This window comes from Schistocerca serialis, chromosome 5, assembly GCF_023864345.2.
Source record: "Schistocerca serialis cubense isolate TAMUIC-IGC-003099 chromosome 5, iqSchSeri2.2, whole genome shotgun sequence".
Classification (NCBI taxonomy): domain Eukaryota; kingdom Metazoa; phylum Arthropoda; class Insecta; order Orthoptera; family Acrididae; genus Schistocerca; species Schistocerca serialis.
In genome coordinates, this window is record NC_064642.1 from 540297035 (window position 1) to 540314354 (window position 17320).

The following is a 17320-nucleotide window of genomic DNA, read 5'->3' on the forward strand; positions in this document are numbered from 1 at the left end:
ATATTCTTACAATAGTGAACGGCCGTGGCCCCAGGACCTCCAATCAAACGGATGGACATACAGAAACTTAAGCAGAATCGTTTTTCAGGTAAGCTGAGATCAGCAGAAATATTTACAATCTTTTGCTTGCGTTCTAAAACAAGTGTAATTTAGGTTCGTGTAGCTGAGACGTCGGAAATTCCTGCGTATCGTATGTATTTTTGGAGTAATTATTGTGACTCATGCGAATTTAGAATTTCTCGGTGAATCTCGATGATGCAGTCTTCTCGGGTTATCAGGCGAGTCAAGGCCTTGTTTAGACTTTGCCTGAAGAGGGTAAGAAAGAAACTTGATTCTTGTAGTCTTACATAAACTGGCAACTGGCGGGAGCACAATGTATTAGAAGCGTTATGCCTTAAGCAGAATAGTTCAAATGGTCAAATGGCTCTGAGCACTATGGGACTTAACTGCTATGGTCATCAGTCCCCTAGAACTTAGAACTACTTAAACCCAACTAACCTAAGGACAGCACACAACACCCAGTCATCACGAGGCAGAGTAAATCTCCGACTCCGCCGGGAATCGAACCCGGAAACCCGGGCGCGGGAAGCGAGAACGCTACCGTACGACCACGAGCTGCGGACTGCAGAATAGTTGTTCAGATAAGCTGCGACCAGCAGAAATATTTACAATTTTTCGTTTGCATTTTAAAATAAGTATAATGTAGATTTGCGAACAGATGTTAGAGCATAATAAGTAACTTTTTACATCCGCGTTGCATGTACCCTCTCTAGTAGGAAGGATGTAAATATACCTCCAGATCATAACAAGAGATTCGAGTGTGTTTGATAATAATGCTACTTTCACTGAAATCCATGTTTCAAGTTTCTCTTGTATTTGTCGGGAAGCTATGAAAATCTTTCTGTTCTTGAGTATGTAAATCAAATAACACTCCAACCGCGTTAATTTTCATTCGTGGATGACAGTTTTGTACAAAAATTAGAATATTTTAGGTGCACTTTCGCTGAAGTTGCACCAGTGACGTACGCAGCTTAAATTAAAAGAAAGAAGTAGTAGGCTTTGAAAACGTTCCTTCCATTTTACAGTTTCGATTAGATGGCCGATCTGGACGCTCATAATCGCAATCAGTCCTTTCCACTCTGCAGAATACTTTTATTTTTATACCTTAAGCTCATAGAAGAATATTTAAAAGAATAGATTCTACAGCCGTTTCAAAATACACACATGCTTTGCTCCAGGCTTATCGTGGAAAGACGTCAATCAGATGATGCGGAAATAAAACTTTCATAAATGTAGAAATTGAAGAACGTCTTCTCTAAGTACGTAAATAATGTTTTGTCATTGATATTTATTAGTGATGCAATAGAACATTATCTTATTCTGTGGAGTGACAAGTGACGCGTTTGTTGACTTCCAATTTCTCAGAAGCCTACTCAAAAGATCCACTCAAGTTGAAATGCGTCATGTTGATACCAGATTATCGTGACTCTTTGATTATTGTTAATTATTCATCCATCACCTGAAGGACTTTTTTCTTTGTAATTCCGAGAGCCTACTCATAAGATCCACTCAAGTTGAAATGCGTGGCCGAGCGGTTCCAGGCGCTTCAGTCCGGAACTGCGCTGCTGCTACGGTCGCAGGTTCGAATCCTGTCTCGGGCGTGGATGTGTGATGTTCTTAGGTTAGTTAGGTTTAAGTAGTTCTAAGTCTAGGGGACTGATGACCTCAGATGTTAAGTCTCATAACCATCATGAAATGCGTCATTTTGATGCCAGATTGTCGTGACTCTTTGATTAGTGTTAATTATTCATCCATCACCTGATGGACGTTTTCTTCGTAATTCCGGACTATGATATCAGAATGGGTGATACAGAAGACTGCAAGAATGAAGCCAACCTTCAATGAAGTAAATCTGACTAACGGTGAACATTTAGTTTTCATGTAACACTGGGCTGGGGACTTGGCGGAGTCTTGGGAAGCCAGTCCATCCGGCTAGCAGGTCACTTGCTAGCCAGAGGACGATAAAAGGTTCGCAGGAGACGGCATAACTCGAGATTCAGGACTCCTCGCTGTTTCGAATGGCCGGCTGCGACTGTAGGAGGTCACTCCCGAACGCCATTACTTATCGTTGCCACCATGGCGCAGTAACCTGCCTTTTCGAGGAGACTGCGGAGGCATTAGCACGCACGTCGCCGAATACCAAAAATTTTGGTTGTTCTGATGACATTAGAAATTCACACATGTGGGGGAATTTGAAATTTCGCTTTTAAAAAAAAATTTTAAGGAATATCTGAGCATTGAAAGTAGTGATAAGATTTTTAATAACAGTTTTGAATAAATCTGTAAAATGGGATAAATATTTAAAGTTGCTAGCGCGTTTTACGTAATCCATGTGCTTTCGTTCTCAGCATTTTATTATTGTTTTGATGTTTGTGTGTGTCTGGTCCATTCGTTTGTTTCGATCGTCTTTGACACAGCCTTGCAATTTAGGAAGGCTTTCCTTTAATGTGTATTATGTATGATTAGAGATTTAGTTAGAGATTTTAGTTAGGAGGTGTGCTGAATTAGGACAGCAGTGGTGAGTATCATTCTTCTTTAGGTTAAATTTATTGCCGCAGCCAGGGAAGAATGAAAGGGCACTAAGCAGAACCGGCTTAGTAACAAACATGGAGGGAACTGGCAGTGGAATGGATATTGCAGAGGCGCTCAGGTCAGTAAATATGCTGGTAGAACACCTAGAGATGACTGGATATGATAGCGACGCCGGTTTCCAGAATAGGGAGGACAACTCACACAGCAGAACTGGTAAAATCGTAAACGAGAGTGTGGGGTGTTTTCCGCAGGTTTTGACGTGGGAAGCAGCGCTGGGTACACTGCAGTCATGCCTGATAACGTTCAGCTGAGCCAGTCAGGCACATTGTCATAGCAACCACCCAAAGAAGAAGAATGAGATAAACTCAGTACTTGAATTTCAGAAAGGGGTGAGAAAAGAGATTAAGCAGTCACGAACAGAATCACGAAAGATGATGAGGAAGATGAGCCCAAGTCAGGCGGCTCAGGGGAAAGATTTTAAGGAACTACGAAAGGAGATGTAAGCGATGTTAGCAAAACAATAGAAATAGTTGGTACTGGACTACGGCTGGAGCAACTTCCGCTGATGTAGCAACAGATCAGCGATATGACAGCGATATGACAAGATGAGTGGCCGACCGCGGTGGCCACGCGGTTCTAGGCGCTGCAGCCCGGAACCACGCGACTGCTACGGTCGCAGATTCGAATCCTGCCTCGGGCATGGATGTGTGTGATGTCCTTAGGTTAGTTAGGTTTAAGTAGTTCTAAGTTCTGGGGGACTGATGACCTCAGATGTTAAGTCCCATAGTGCTCAGAACCATTTGAACCATTTTTGAACAAGATGAGTGAGGAAGTTGTTTTAAAACGTTAAAAAAAAACAGACAAACGTGATAAAATAAAAACTAAAAGAGAAAGCGGATGAAGTCGAACAGTAGTAATATGCAGTTATAGATCGCCTTAACATTACTGTAATATACAGACGGTAGCAGAGCCAGGATGGGGAAGGTGTAGGCACATTTATTTGGTCCAAACCTTGTTGAAACAAATTTATTATTCAACAATAATTGGTTATACACCCAAGTTAATACAATCAACAATTTAACGGAAATTTTAGCAATATAAAATTTTTTTTAAACCTTCTCCAGAAGAACATGCAGCCCCACTCTGAAACATTACGTAAAGTAAGTTAGTAAAAGGTATATTATATGTCATGTGCAGACATCAAGACCTCAAGAATAGTGTTTTGGTTCAACATAAGTTGAAAACACCAAAAATGCAGATCTTCAAAACAACTTAGAAATAAATAATTTAACACATCACTCACAAAACACACGAATTATTTCACACATACAGTTCTGCCAGCTGTGTGATACCTACATTTGATTGATACAGAATAAACACAGCTCAAACGAATGAGCTTCGAACATACTAGAAAACAACTTTATAATAAGGATGACTGCCTTTTTCCCATTCAAATTTCTGCACAACAGTTTTTGTACTAACAAGCTGCAGTTGCTGCCTCTTACTTGCTACAGACAAACACATCTGTCAATAAATGGTTGATTAACGAAGTGGCAATTCAGAGCTAGCAACTTCTTGTAACAACAGATTCTCAAATGATGCCACGAAAAACATTCTACAAAACAGAATCACACAAATTAAAGTTCCACTCACCACAAAATCCAACAAATCATGCAGTATAAATAATGATCACTTTGTAACAATGGAAAAGAAAAACATTACACACGCAAGTGTGCTTCTCACTCACAACATTCCTTTTAAGTGCAAACGCAACACAGCTCAAAATCTATATCCTAAGCAATATTAGTAGAATTAGGAAATTTGCAATTTAAACGCACCAAGTTTAACAAGATCTAATGTAATAATAATTTGGACCGAACTTTCATAAAATGAACGATGACTCTCTGAATGAATTCACAAAATCCTGGCTACAAGTACCAACCTCATAATAAGTAATGATCATGAAATGTAATAAAAGTATATGAAAATTTCGGCCTTAGTCAGGTGACCAGAACCACACCAATGCAGTTTCCTGTTACACTCGACTGCTAGGCCCAACAAACAACAGCTGGTCATGGAGAACCACGCTAAGCAAGCGAGCATTCCGTCCTCTCCACACGCTCGCAAACAGCGACACTCATCGCAGTCCTTAATCGGCAGGCACCAGTTGACTCCCCGCCGCTTCCGTCCTGTCGCCATATACTGACTGAGCCGTCCTCCCCAAACTCTTGCAGCGCGCACCAGCGCCAATAGCGCCCAGCGATCACGCCCCCTGTCGCTGCGGCGAAAACAAGCGAAATAATCTCGCGGGTAAATCAAAATGCTGAGCGGTGACACGGCTCAATTTACAACCAGGTATTAATTTGGGCACAAGGCACAAGTCTGTTACCAGTGTGAGAAACACTTCAAGAACAATTACTTCTTGTATTAAAGAAGAAGCGAGAGAATCTGATGAAACAGTAACAGAAGAGGGCCAAGCAGTTAGCAATCAATTACGGAGATTTTAAAACAAAAGTAAGGGAGGTTGTTAAAGTGGAAAGGAGACGCTGAGAGCGAAAAAAAAAATGTGCACCTCTTTGCACGAATGATGTGTGTGCGGTCGGACAAGGTACTCTGGAAACAAGTGATGAGGGGACAGGTTCTTCAGTATCGCCAAGAGCTTGAGACTTGAAAAGATGAATTCCTGGGCAGGCAATATCATCAGAGACTGGCACTATCTGTAAATATGCAAATTTCATATCTAAAGGATCAGGGTAACACTCTGCACCAAAAGGCTTGGATAGAACAATTTGATCATTGTTTCCCACCTTCTTGGTTATTAATACGCCATCTTTAATTCATCTGCAGACACGTTGAAGGCGAAATGGTCACAAGGATACATGCAATCGAGGTACAATCTGTATCAACAAAGAATTCAAAGCTGCATTTTTGGCCATCTACTGGTCGAAGGTTATGCAGGAGGAGGATAGCCTGACGAAGTTGTGGGACATGATCTGGACGGTTCTGGAATTCGTACCCCATTAAGTTTTTGGAAGGAATATTGGAAAAGAATCGATTTCTTGAAGTTCCAGATAGTCCTTCTGAGACAATACGTTTCTACTATCAGCAGATTCTCATGGGATGATGTGGCGAAGATATTGAAGCTTTTAAGAGCTTACTGCAAGAGTTGGAATTTGTACAGAGAGGAGTGTACAGTTGGAACAGGCAGGACAAACCTGAGCTTAATTTTCTTGGACTGAAGCCACCTCATAATGAGTAACATAATAATTGACCACAAATGCATGGTTGAGGACATTTACAGTCGTACCAACTGAACCGTAGAGGACGGAAGCATTATCAGTGCAATAATAATTCTAGATTGAGACCAAGTGTGGATGAGTGGAAACAACCCACGCAACAGATGGAGATCATTGAAGTTCAGTCTCCACATCCTGAGTCAAACCAGAAAGCAATGGTAGCACGAAAACTACACTTGTGCCAGACCTTAGAAAGAGAACAATAAACATGGTAGAGTATGAAGACGTAAGAGACTTTTTGTTAGAAGAAATGGAGATTACAAACACGCAAAATTTCCACGACTTAGTGTCCGCCCCCGGTAGCTGAGTGGTCAGCGCGATAGCCTGTCAATCCTAAGGGCCCGGGCTCGATTCCCGGCTTGGTCGGAGATTTTCTCCGCTCAGGGACTGGGTGTTGTGTTGTCCTAATCATCATCATTTGATCCCCATCGACGCACAAGTCGCCGAAGTGGCGTCAAATCGAAAGACTTGCAGTAGGCGAGCGGTCTACCCGACGGGAGGTCCTCGTCACACGACATCATCATCATCATCCACTCCTTAGTTAATATTAGTAGACGTTGGCCCAGAAGCTATTTTAGGTAGCAAAATGGAACAGTTGGAACGATGGCATTTCAGAGACGTGTAGAACGATATAATTTGGCAAGGTTGAGTTTACAAAAAGCGAAAGTTACTTCAGCAGTTGCAGGAAAGAGCATAGATGTGCACCAACAAGTACGACTGGAGTCTTTTCGTCAACGAAGCAGTCTGGACTGAAATGTTTTGGTTTTATCGAAATTGTCAGTGTCGCTGATTTTCGGCATGGATTTTCTAAGATAGAATCAAGCTGTCCTAGATTTAGCGCGTGGTGAAGTAATATTACAGATGGGCACCCCATTACAAATATTTTTTGAAGAACAAGTGACTCACGAGCAACTGCCAGCGAATTGTTTAAACTGTTTTGAAGCGAAAAAAATTGGATACTGGATCAGGGAGATCATATGAAGACACAGAAGAGTCTGTTCAGCTGCTTGACTCATGATTCAAGTTGAGATTAAGTAGAGGATATACGAAAGTGTAGAGGCAATTTGAGATGATGGTGTGAGGGAGGAGGAGGACTTGACGGAAACTGTTAAAAGAAGGATGTCCCTTTTATCAAAGTTAGACACTACAAAGGAATTCTAGTACAAATTTGCTGTGAAAGCACAAAGTTTTTCCTGTGGGCGTGTACCACTCACCTGGCGTACAAGCAGGTGTTGGAGGAAATACACTCAGTACTTCAACAAGGGGTGACTGAGCTGATGGTTTCACCATACAGCCCCTACTGGTCATAAAAATGAAGGATGCTACAGTTCGTATTGTACTCGATGCATGATAAATTAACACCATCACATTTGAGACTTATTGGCCAGAGACATTGGAAGAGATACTCCAGAAATCCTACAGTACGCAAGTCTCCTCATTGCTTGACCTGCGCTAAAGCTATTGGTAGATCGCCATTATGAGACCTTTCTGGACTATCAGTTTAAATGCCTTCCCTTCAGTCTGAATATTTCATCTGACACATTTGTTCATGGCTTGGACTGTGTGCTAGACTAGTCATTGAGCCACCGTCTCACGCAATATGTGGACAACATATTAATCGCAGAAAACTAACGGGAAGAATGTAGTCGAGTATTGAGGATGCTGCTTTGCACGCTTCGAGGCCATGGAGTTACCGTGAATATGGAGAAGTCTTGCTTCGGCATTGCGCACATTACGTTTCTGTCACATAATTCCCAGTACGGGAATCTCATCAGACAGAGCAAAGACAGAAGGAATAGAGTACTACCAGACCCAGAAAACTAACAGGCAACTAAGGGGATATCTTGGGCTAGTAAATTTCTGCAAGTGCTTCATTAGTGTACAGACACTTTAGACGCCAAAACTATGTGAGATGACCGGAAAGAAGTCGCTCTGCATATGGATCACCGAGGCAGAGCGTGAATTCCAGTCACTGTGGAGAGTACTCGAGACAGCACATATCCTCACATATCCCAGTCTGTAGTGTGACTTCTGTATGTTTAGCACAAAATTAATGAATGGGAGACTGGTGTGATAATTATTGTACTGTCAAAACTAGAGTTCACGATTACCCATACATTAGGCTCGAGTAATATGATAACTCACACAGTGTCACGCTCACCAATAAGTTTGGCTGATAACATGGAGGAATAAGAAAAATTATCTCATTTTGTCCGATTTGAAGAAAATAATGTTTTGAAAACTATGTATCTGCATCACTGAAGGACACTGCAAGAGAGCGAGACAGGGGTCGTGCTCTTCGGGAGTTGAGGTACCACCTGTTCGGCAGTACCACTCAGTGATGAAGGGAGAGCTGTTCCGTAGGTACCTGATGAACTAGTGAATAAGCTCATATGACGTAACCGTTTTAGCCACGCCTACTTTGGGCCAACAAAGTGTTTTGTGAAGTCGAAATCCACCTCTTATTTCAATAACATGTCCTGGAGAATTCGTAAAGTCTTGGCGGTCTGCAAACTCTGCCAGGAGGCAAAGCCATGTATAGCACTGAACTGGGCACCCTTGGTTCCTACTGTACGAGAGAGATTATGCCAATTTGCGGCAACTGACCTTGTAGTCCATTCCCCTGGACGAGAAGTGAGATTGTGCTCTGTCTCAGTTACAGTGGAACTGACACTTAAATTCGTAACCTTGTTTCCAATGTGAAAAGCTATTGTGAAGACGGTAGCCCATGTATTTCAGATGGGTTCCTTAAAGCAGTTGGGAAGAGTCGAGAAAGTGATCTCAGACAACGGGCCACAGTTTTGGTCCTGGAAGGCGGCTTTAGAGAGACGTAAAGGAAGGCCCATCTTCATTTCTGGCCTTGAATCTGGCTGAGCGAATCATGCATGAACTGGGAAGTCTGCATATATTCTGCTGTGGCGAACGATATGCGTTATGCCACGTTTCAATGCCAGACTTTGTAATGGCCTAGGTTTCAATCTCATATCATCAATTAACTTAACCTGGATCAATGAAAACATTCTTTAACCACGTTCCCCTTACTACTTCACGTCCTAATCGTTTAAGAAAGTAGGGGATTACCCTGACCAGTTAAAATCATGTGTCTTCGTTAACTAAGTAATTGCTGTCATTTACCTATAAATTATGGTCAACTTTTATTAATAATTTTAGTTGAAAGTACAAGTTGCAAACGTAAAATTTGAAGAATAAACTATTACTAATTCCTGAACAACGAAAGCAGGACAACTGTTTCGGTTGTTTTTATTTGTGCACAATTCTCAAATACTTTACCGTATGCGTAGACCGCGAGCTCGGTCTAACACAGGCAATCGGAATCCAAAGACCCACACTCTGTAATTTGGCCGTTACTTCACTTCCTAACTGCTTTGACCTTCTTCTCCAGCATCCACATTTGAGACAGTGCAGTACATTCACATATCTAGTAAATACTTACCATCAAATTTCCACCTGCATCTTAGCGTAGCTAATAACTTGAGTGTGCTCTTTTATTTGGAAAGTTCAACCGGCTCAAGCTCTCCTTAATCAAAAAATGGTTCAAATGGCTCTGAGCACTATGGGACTTAACATCTGAGGTCATCAGTCGCCTAGAACTTAGAACGACTTAAACCTAACTAACCTAAGGACATCATACACATCCATGCCCGAGGCAGGATTCGAACCTGCGACTGTAGCAGTCGCGCGGTTCCGGACTGAAGCGCCTAAAACCGCTCGGCCACCACGGCTGGCATCTCTTTAATAAAGCTACCTTTAATTGTGAAAATGACTTCTAAAACTGTGTAAACAATTGTAAACTATGGATGCTTTAGTTAACATTTATTGTACGTTGACAAATAAAAATCATGTTATTGTACTCTAACTGAACTTTAAGCATTTACCAAGCAACAGGATTGTATGTATTTTACAACACTTTTCAGTGTGCATTCAACAGAGTACTATAACTGTGTACACACTGACAAACTAAAATGCTGAATCAACAGATAGTTAAATCGAGGAGACTTTAATTATTACTATTATTTGACCAGTGTAGATAAATATATACTGATACTTTTGCTTTAGCATAGTAGTTTACATTGGCTTTATATTCGTGAGACTTTCTGCTGTTTATTGCCAAAAAATAATTCTATTAAACTTCACTGGTAGTCTATGAGAAAGTCTTACAACAGCAAAAACCTAACAACTAATGCCATTTCCGCTTATCTTTAAATCGCAACATACACTCCTGGAAATGGAAAAAAGAACACATTGACACCGGTGTGTCAGACCCACCATACTTGCTCCGGACACTGCGAGAGGGCTGTACAAGCAATGATCACATGCACGGCACAGTGGACACACCAGGAACCGCGGTGTTGGCCGTCGAATGGCGCTAGCTGCGCAGCATTTGTGCACCGCCGCCGTCAGTGTCAGCCAGTTTGCCGTGGCATACGGAGCTCCATCGCAGTCTTTAACACTGGTAGCATGCCGCGACAGCGTGGACGTGAACCGTATGTGCAGTTGACGGACTTTGAGCGAGGGCGTATAGTGGGCATGCGGGAGGCTGGGTGGACGTACCGCCGAATTGCTCAACACGTGGGGCGTGAGGTCTCCACAGTACATCGATGTTGTCGCCAGTGGTCGGCGGAAGGTGCACGTGCCCGTCGACCTGGGACCGGACCGCAGCGACGCACGGATGCACGCCAAGACCGTAGGATCCTACGCAGTGCCGTAGGGGACCGCACCGCCACTTCCCAGCAAATTAGGGACACTGTTGCTCCTGGGGTATCGGCGAGGACCATTCGCAACCGTCTCCATGAAGCTGGGCTACGGTCCCGCACACCGTTAGGCCGTCTTCCGCTCACGCCCCAACATCGTGCAGCCCGCCTCCAGTGGTGTCGCGACAGGCGTGAATGGAGGGACGAATGGAGACGTGTCGTCTTCAGCGATGAGAGTCGCTTCTGCCTTGGTGCCAATGATGGTCGTATGCGTGTTTGGCGCCGTGCAGGTGAGCGCCACAATCAGGAGTGCATACGACCGAGGCACACAGGGCCAACACCCAGCATCATGGTGTGGGGAGCGATCTGCTACACTGGCCGTACACCACTGGTGATCGTCGAGGGGACACTGAATAGTGCACGGTACATCCAAACCGTCATCGAACCCATCGTTCTACCATTCCTAGACCGGCAAGGGAACTTGCTGTTCCAACAGGACAATGCACGTCCGCATGTATCCCGTGCCACCCAACGTGCTCTAGAAGGTGTAAGTCAACTACCCTGGCCAGCGAGATCTCCGGATCTGTCCCCCATTGAGCATGTTTGGGACTGGATGAAGCGTCGTCTCACGCGGTCTGCACGTCCAGCACGAACGCTGGTCCAACTGAGGCGCCAGGTGGAAATGGCATGGCAAACCGTTCCACAGGACTACATCCAGCATCTCTACGATCGTCTCCATAGGAGAATAGCAGCCTGCATTGCTGCGAAAGGTGGATATACACTGTACTAGTGCCGACATTGTGCATGCTCTGTTGCCTGTGTCTATGTGCCTGTGGTTCTGTCAGTGTGATCATGTGATGTATCTGACCCCAGGAATGTGTCAATAAAGTTTCCCCTTCCTGGGACAATGAATTCACGGTGTTCTTATTTCAATTTCCAGGAGTGTAGTTTCACTTCCAAAAGTTATTATTGATTGTGCTTAATTACTGTTACTGCATTAACTTTAAATCTGCAAGAAAACTTTTTTAACAAATACTGCAATTACACTTTTCTTACTTTGTTGGCTAGGTAAATGTTTACATAATGGAACCAACGATATTATTCTGCCTTAACTGATGCTATAAACAAATTTTTATACCATATAGCTGCAGGCATTTGATTTTCGAAAACTTTGCACTTAACTGAAAGATATCCAGTCTGTAAAAATTCAGTATTACCAAGTACTGTGAAACTATACTAATGTTACTTTCCTGAGAAAATAAATAAAGTTATTTACATGGAAGCACCGAATTACCGGAATAAATAGGTTGTTTTTTAGAAACAAACAAACATTAACTACCTTTCATTCACTTATTATTGCAAACGAACAAAATTATATTTGGAAAGGGGACTTTTCTATTTGTTACATCGATTTTGAAGAATTTCTGGCCATTATTGCGAATGAAGTTGCTAATCTGATAAATTTACTCAACATCTGCAGTATCGATATAATCATATTCTTTGTAAGTCTGTGATTTTGGTATCAAAGATATTAGAGTAAATCAGAGAGTAGCAGTGTGTAGTGTGTGTTGTACTGTCTCGCTGTGTGTAAGGTTTAAAAGCTGACCAGCTGTGTAGTGGAGGCAGTGTTAAGAAGGGTTTTGCACTAATATGTTTTGAGGAAAAAAAAAATAAGATATCAATAGAAAAATGTTAAAAGGTGAAATTTTAAGGTAATTCAGTTTTTTGTATGTATTTTGAAATTGTTGGAACATTGCGTATGGTTGAAATTTACTGTAGAAATATTATAATGCCACATATAGTTTTGTCTTATAATTGAAACAAGTGTCAAGGAAAGTAACTGTGCACTGGAAAATTATTAATAAATATTTTGCTAACTTGTCTAGTTGTGAGAACATTATGAAACTGTGTACTGTTGTTATGGTTTAATGAAGCATACTTATACCTGGAGTCTTTGTTCTCATTTATCAGTTGTTTAGTTCCTCATTTTTCATTCTTTGCCTTTATGAATGTGCTTGTGTACTCGCATTGCACATAGGGAGTTTTGTGCTGCAGAAGTATTTTATGAAAATTGGTAATACACCATCTTGCATTGCACATAGCAAGTACGGCAAACGTAATAATTTGGTTTTGGGCAGTTCCTGTTTCTAACAGGAACAGGTTGCAGAATAGACAACAGTTTCGTGCGTGCAGGTAGGTCAACAAATTTAAATATCATCAAAATTCATGTCCACTATAAGGTACACTGATTGTTGGAATGTATTTTTTGAAAATACCATATCAGTTCAGAGGTTTCATATCAGTAAAATATTTTAGAAAAAGTGCATCCTTGTAAGTTTCCAAGCGGCTTATCAGAAAGTCAGATGTGTTAATTTATATATTCAATTGCTCTGTAATTACATTAACAGTTCTGAGACAGTGACTGTTTGCAAGGCTAAAGATAATGATTAGCAATATTCAGGGCTAACATCTTTATCTCAGTCTCTTCCTTTTTTTTTTTTTAATCAGATGGCTTATTTAAATTTCATTGAAGTTCTTGTTTATTTAATATTGAAGTGTCATATGGTTAGAGAGTGATCTTCTTATGATACATGATAATTTGTGTCCTTTACTGAGGTTTAGGTATTTCATTCTACAGTGATATTATCACTAACTTAGGTGTGCCTTTATTCAGTGAATTCTGTCAGTGGCAACTTAAACATTTTTCTGTTTTCATTCACATATAGAGGAATTTATTTTAGTAGTTCTCTATGCAGTGTTTATCTTCTGTTTCTGAGATATTTCCTTTGCGTTTGCTGTGTTACTGTAATTGCATTAAAATGTCAAAAATGTCAAAAGCTAGCAAAGCTAGGCCAAATGCAGGAGCTGCAACTGATGTAACTTCTGGTAATTCTGTAGACAGAAAAGAGACAACTGAACTGGGATATTCTCACGATGGGATAGGACAATGCATAGCGTGATTGAGCAGGATAAGTTTTCGGTATCAAACATGGAACAAGAAAGCGCAGTTGGTGATTCTACTTTGGAAATTGAGGATGTAGGATGTAATTTGTTACAACAGTCAGGTCCTGTAGTTAAAGATTAGCTGTTGCAGCCACAACTGCTGACCAAACTGAGCCAGTTGCTACCACTTCCTGTAGCAGTGCCAGAGATGGGAACAATGATTTCTTGCAAATTATTCTGAAGGCATTGTCAAACCAAAAGGAGGAACAGGATAGAAAATTTGAAGAACGTGACAAAATATTCGAAGAACGAGACAGAAATGTGAGCAATGTGACAGAAGAGATTAAAGAAAGTGTTAGGGAAGAGATTAAGTGCTTCAAGGGTGACATGAAATGGATTAGCCAAGACGTACAGGAGGTGTTCAACCCTTTAATACATTAAAGTCGAGAGTTGAACACATTGAAATGGCCGAAGTTAACAGTTAGCACTGTAATCAGTTTCAAATCCAGATACAAGGTCTTGTAGAGCAGTGTGCATCGCTCAGAGCTAAAGACACCGATACCCAAGAACAGTTAAATACCGTTACCAAACAGTTAGACAAAGTTCCTGTAACCGTGATCCAACTGTCTAGCAATGCGGACAAAATTTCTAATGTTACACAGCCTGTTCCCTTTGCGGATTCTGAAAAATACCTTTCTCTTCAACGTTTTAAACAGCAACAAATGACCCTTAAGCAACAGAGCAACAGCTCAAGTCTGATGTAAAGAAACTTGAAGATAGATTATCGCGTGATGAACTAAAAATTAGTCACGAACTTGGTGATGACAATAGTCACACTTCGCGTTTTAATACTTCTGACGAAATTTCTGATTCCTGACATGTAGGAGAACGAACAAGCGAACGCAGTGCGTTACGCAGACAAAACAGCGCGGATTCCTTACATAGGGCGAAAATTAACTGCTATCTCACCAGAATGATTCATTCGCTTACAAACAGTTTCTTACGGTTAGGAAGTTAAAGGTTTTTCGAAATTCTCCTAACGACGTGCACACCAAAGAATGGCTCCAACAACTCCTGTGTCTTCTTCCATCTTTATGATCAATTGGTCATAAGCTTGAATATAGGTGTGGCTACTTAGAATCTGAACCAGCCACAACAATGGGAGCAATCACACAAGAATGCCGAACGGAAGGTGAATTTTACCACTAATTATTGTCAGCATATTGTCTGAAACAACACAAGACAGAGTTAAAAACTGTATCATTACGCTAAAGAATTTTGAACTATCAGGCGTTTCAAGACCAGCAGACTATTTTCAGCACATGATACGCAGGCGTCGCTTCCCATCGAATCCGTAAAGTCGCTCTGAATTAATAAGAACACTAGCGGCAGTTTCAGATGTAGGAACTGAGGTCGTGGTTTTGGGAACCAAAGAGGTTACAGCAATGATTGTGATTCTAACAGAAATTAATATAACGAAAGAAATAATTGTAAATGGCGTGAAAGACGAAACTTTAACTCAAATCGAGGAACTGAGAACACTGATTTCAGATCACATGACTATCATTACAACCAAACACGCGATAGTTCGCGTGATCGTAAAAGTTATCACTAAAGAAATAATCAGGAGAGTCATGATCGTGGAAATTTTAGTCCTGTACGATGTGCTGAAGTAGTTAAGATTAGGCCACCTAATCCTCGTGATGTTAGACGTGACGGGCCGTCGCAGGGATGACTGACTGCACACGCGACGACCGAATCGTTTGTCGATAAAGAGAATACCTCCGTTCATACCATAAAAATCGTACATTGTGAACCCACTAGAGAACAAAATGAACAGCATAAGTCTATTAATAATCAAAATTAGGAACAGATGTTAGGTGAAACCGACCATAATCCTGTTAATACAGAGACTGTTGAGGACTAAGGGAAATGGATGTTTTTGACTGGGTAACTAATCACATGCCTTGGTCAGATGACGATTGTGAATGTGAAACAGATGTAAATTCTCAAGCAGCAGCTAACATTTCTTATCATATGGTAGTGGATTTTGGTGACACGTTCTTAGGAGAAACATTTTGTAACTTGATTCAGAGGAGAGACGAAGAAATTTTGTCCAGTTTAGTGATATTAGAGATACGTTGTTGGAACAGAAGTCGGGCAATCAGAACAACTTAATCTATCCTATAGTGTAAGTTTATGTTGGACAGATTTGTTTATCAGTGGTATTTGACTAAGGTAGTCCTATTTCGGTTATCAATGAGGCAACTTTCAGTAAATGTCAGGAATTAACTGTTCATCCAAAAGTTTCATTACAACTAACCAAACTTAAGGATGTTATTACCGGAAAGACGCTAGGGGTCAGAAACAAACACGTTAGGATTTCGTTTGCCGAGGTCATCAGTTTTCTTCCAACTTTTTAATTGTGCTCCTTCTTACTACAAAAATGGTGTTGATTTCTTGAGCGAATACAAGGTTATTCTGAACTTTAATGATGCTAAGGCGAAAACTGAACGGCAAGTTAGTCTGTTTGAAATTCGAGGATTGGATTTCAAAGGAGGAAGAAGATGTCAATTGTCTGAATTTTTTTATCTTCGTCAACATCACAACCTTTCACTGAATCTATTGGTCATAAGTTAAATATTTCTCTGGAGGTGAAACAACCTCTTGATATGCCTGAAATTATACGTGGTAAAGTAGAGTGTGGAGGATGCTTCTAAAGTAGGTATGCAAGAGTTATTTGATATCTTACAGTCATATTCTGAAGCCTTTGGCAACAAACCTGATACCATACGAAATTTTGTGTATTAATTTCAAGTGAAAGAACATACAAAGTTTTTTTTTCTACCTTATGCTAGAATGAAATCAAATGAAGGTAGAGGATGAATCTCTCTACAATGAGTACGTCAGCTGCCGACAGATGCCTCCATGAGTTGGGTGTTACCATTTATTCTCTTATTTCCACTTCTTCTACTATTCTAGTTAGGTAATAGGTGTAAATGATTCGCTCCTATTATCCCAGTATAAGCATAGTGAAGGAAGTTTTGAGACTGATTAACCTTCCACTATATGAAATTGCTTTGCTAACTAGCGACAAATATAATTTACTGCGAACTTACGGTGATTTATGAATAATGTTTCAGCGATCTACTTGTATTGGTGCAATTTTGAGATGTTTGGAAATGGTTTTATGGAACTAACAATCCTCAGCTATTGACTACTGGTAAAAAAAAGAGATGTGAATTACAAATATTGTGAGAGAGTGTACACAGCGTAAAGAATGATACAGATAGGGTAAAGTATTTCATTTACGTTGAGAAATACCGAGACCAAAAGGTAAGAAATGATATGCTATAGCTGTATTTGTGTGATGAAATATGTTATTATGCTGTAATGTAAATGGTACTTATTCTGAGCTTAATAAAGGAGTATCATGTATTGAAGTATGATTTATATGTAAGTGAAGAGATGTTTTTAAGAACAAATATTTCTTGAAGCCAATGAGGAGTATAAGATGATGTTATTTCAGTTGTGATGATGTTTGTGGATGTTTTATGGATTATTATTTCAAGTAGTCAATGAAGGATAAAGGAAGATTTTTGTCTCAGTAATGATCTTGTTAATGGTTTAGTATTAACTTTAAAGGTACGCTGCATAGCAGTGGAATCAAGAAGGAAAATACATCTACCATGACCTTCTTCTGTTCAGAATTGTGCTCTGTTTGTATGTCTTTATGAGGAATTTCTTAAACAGTTAACAAAGCAACTCTGAAGTTGA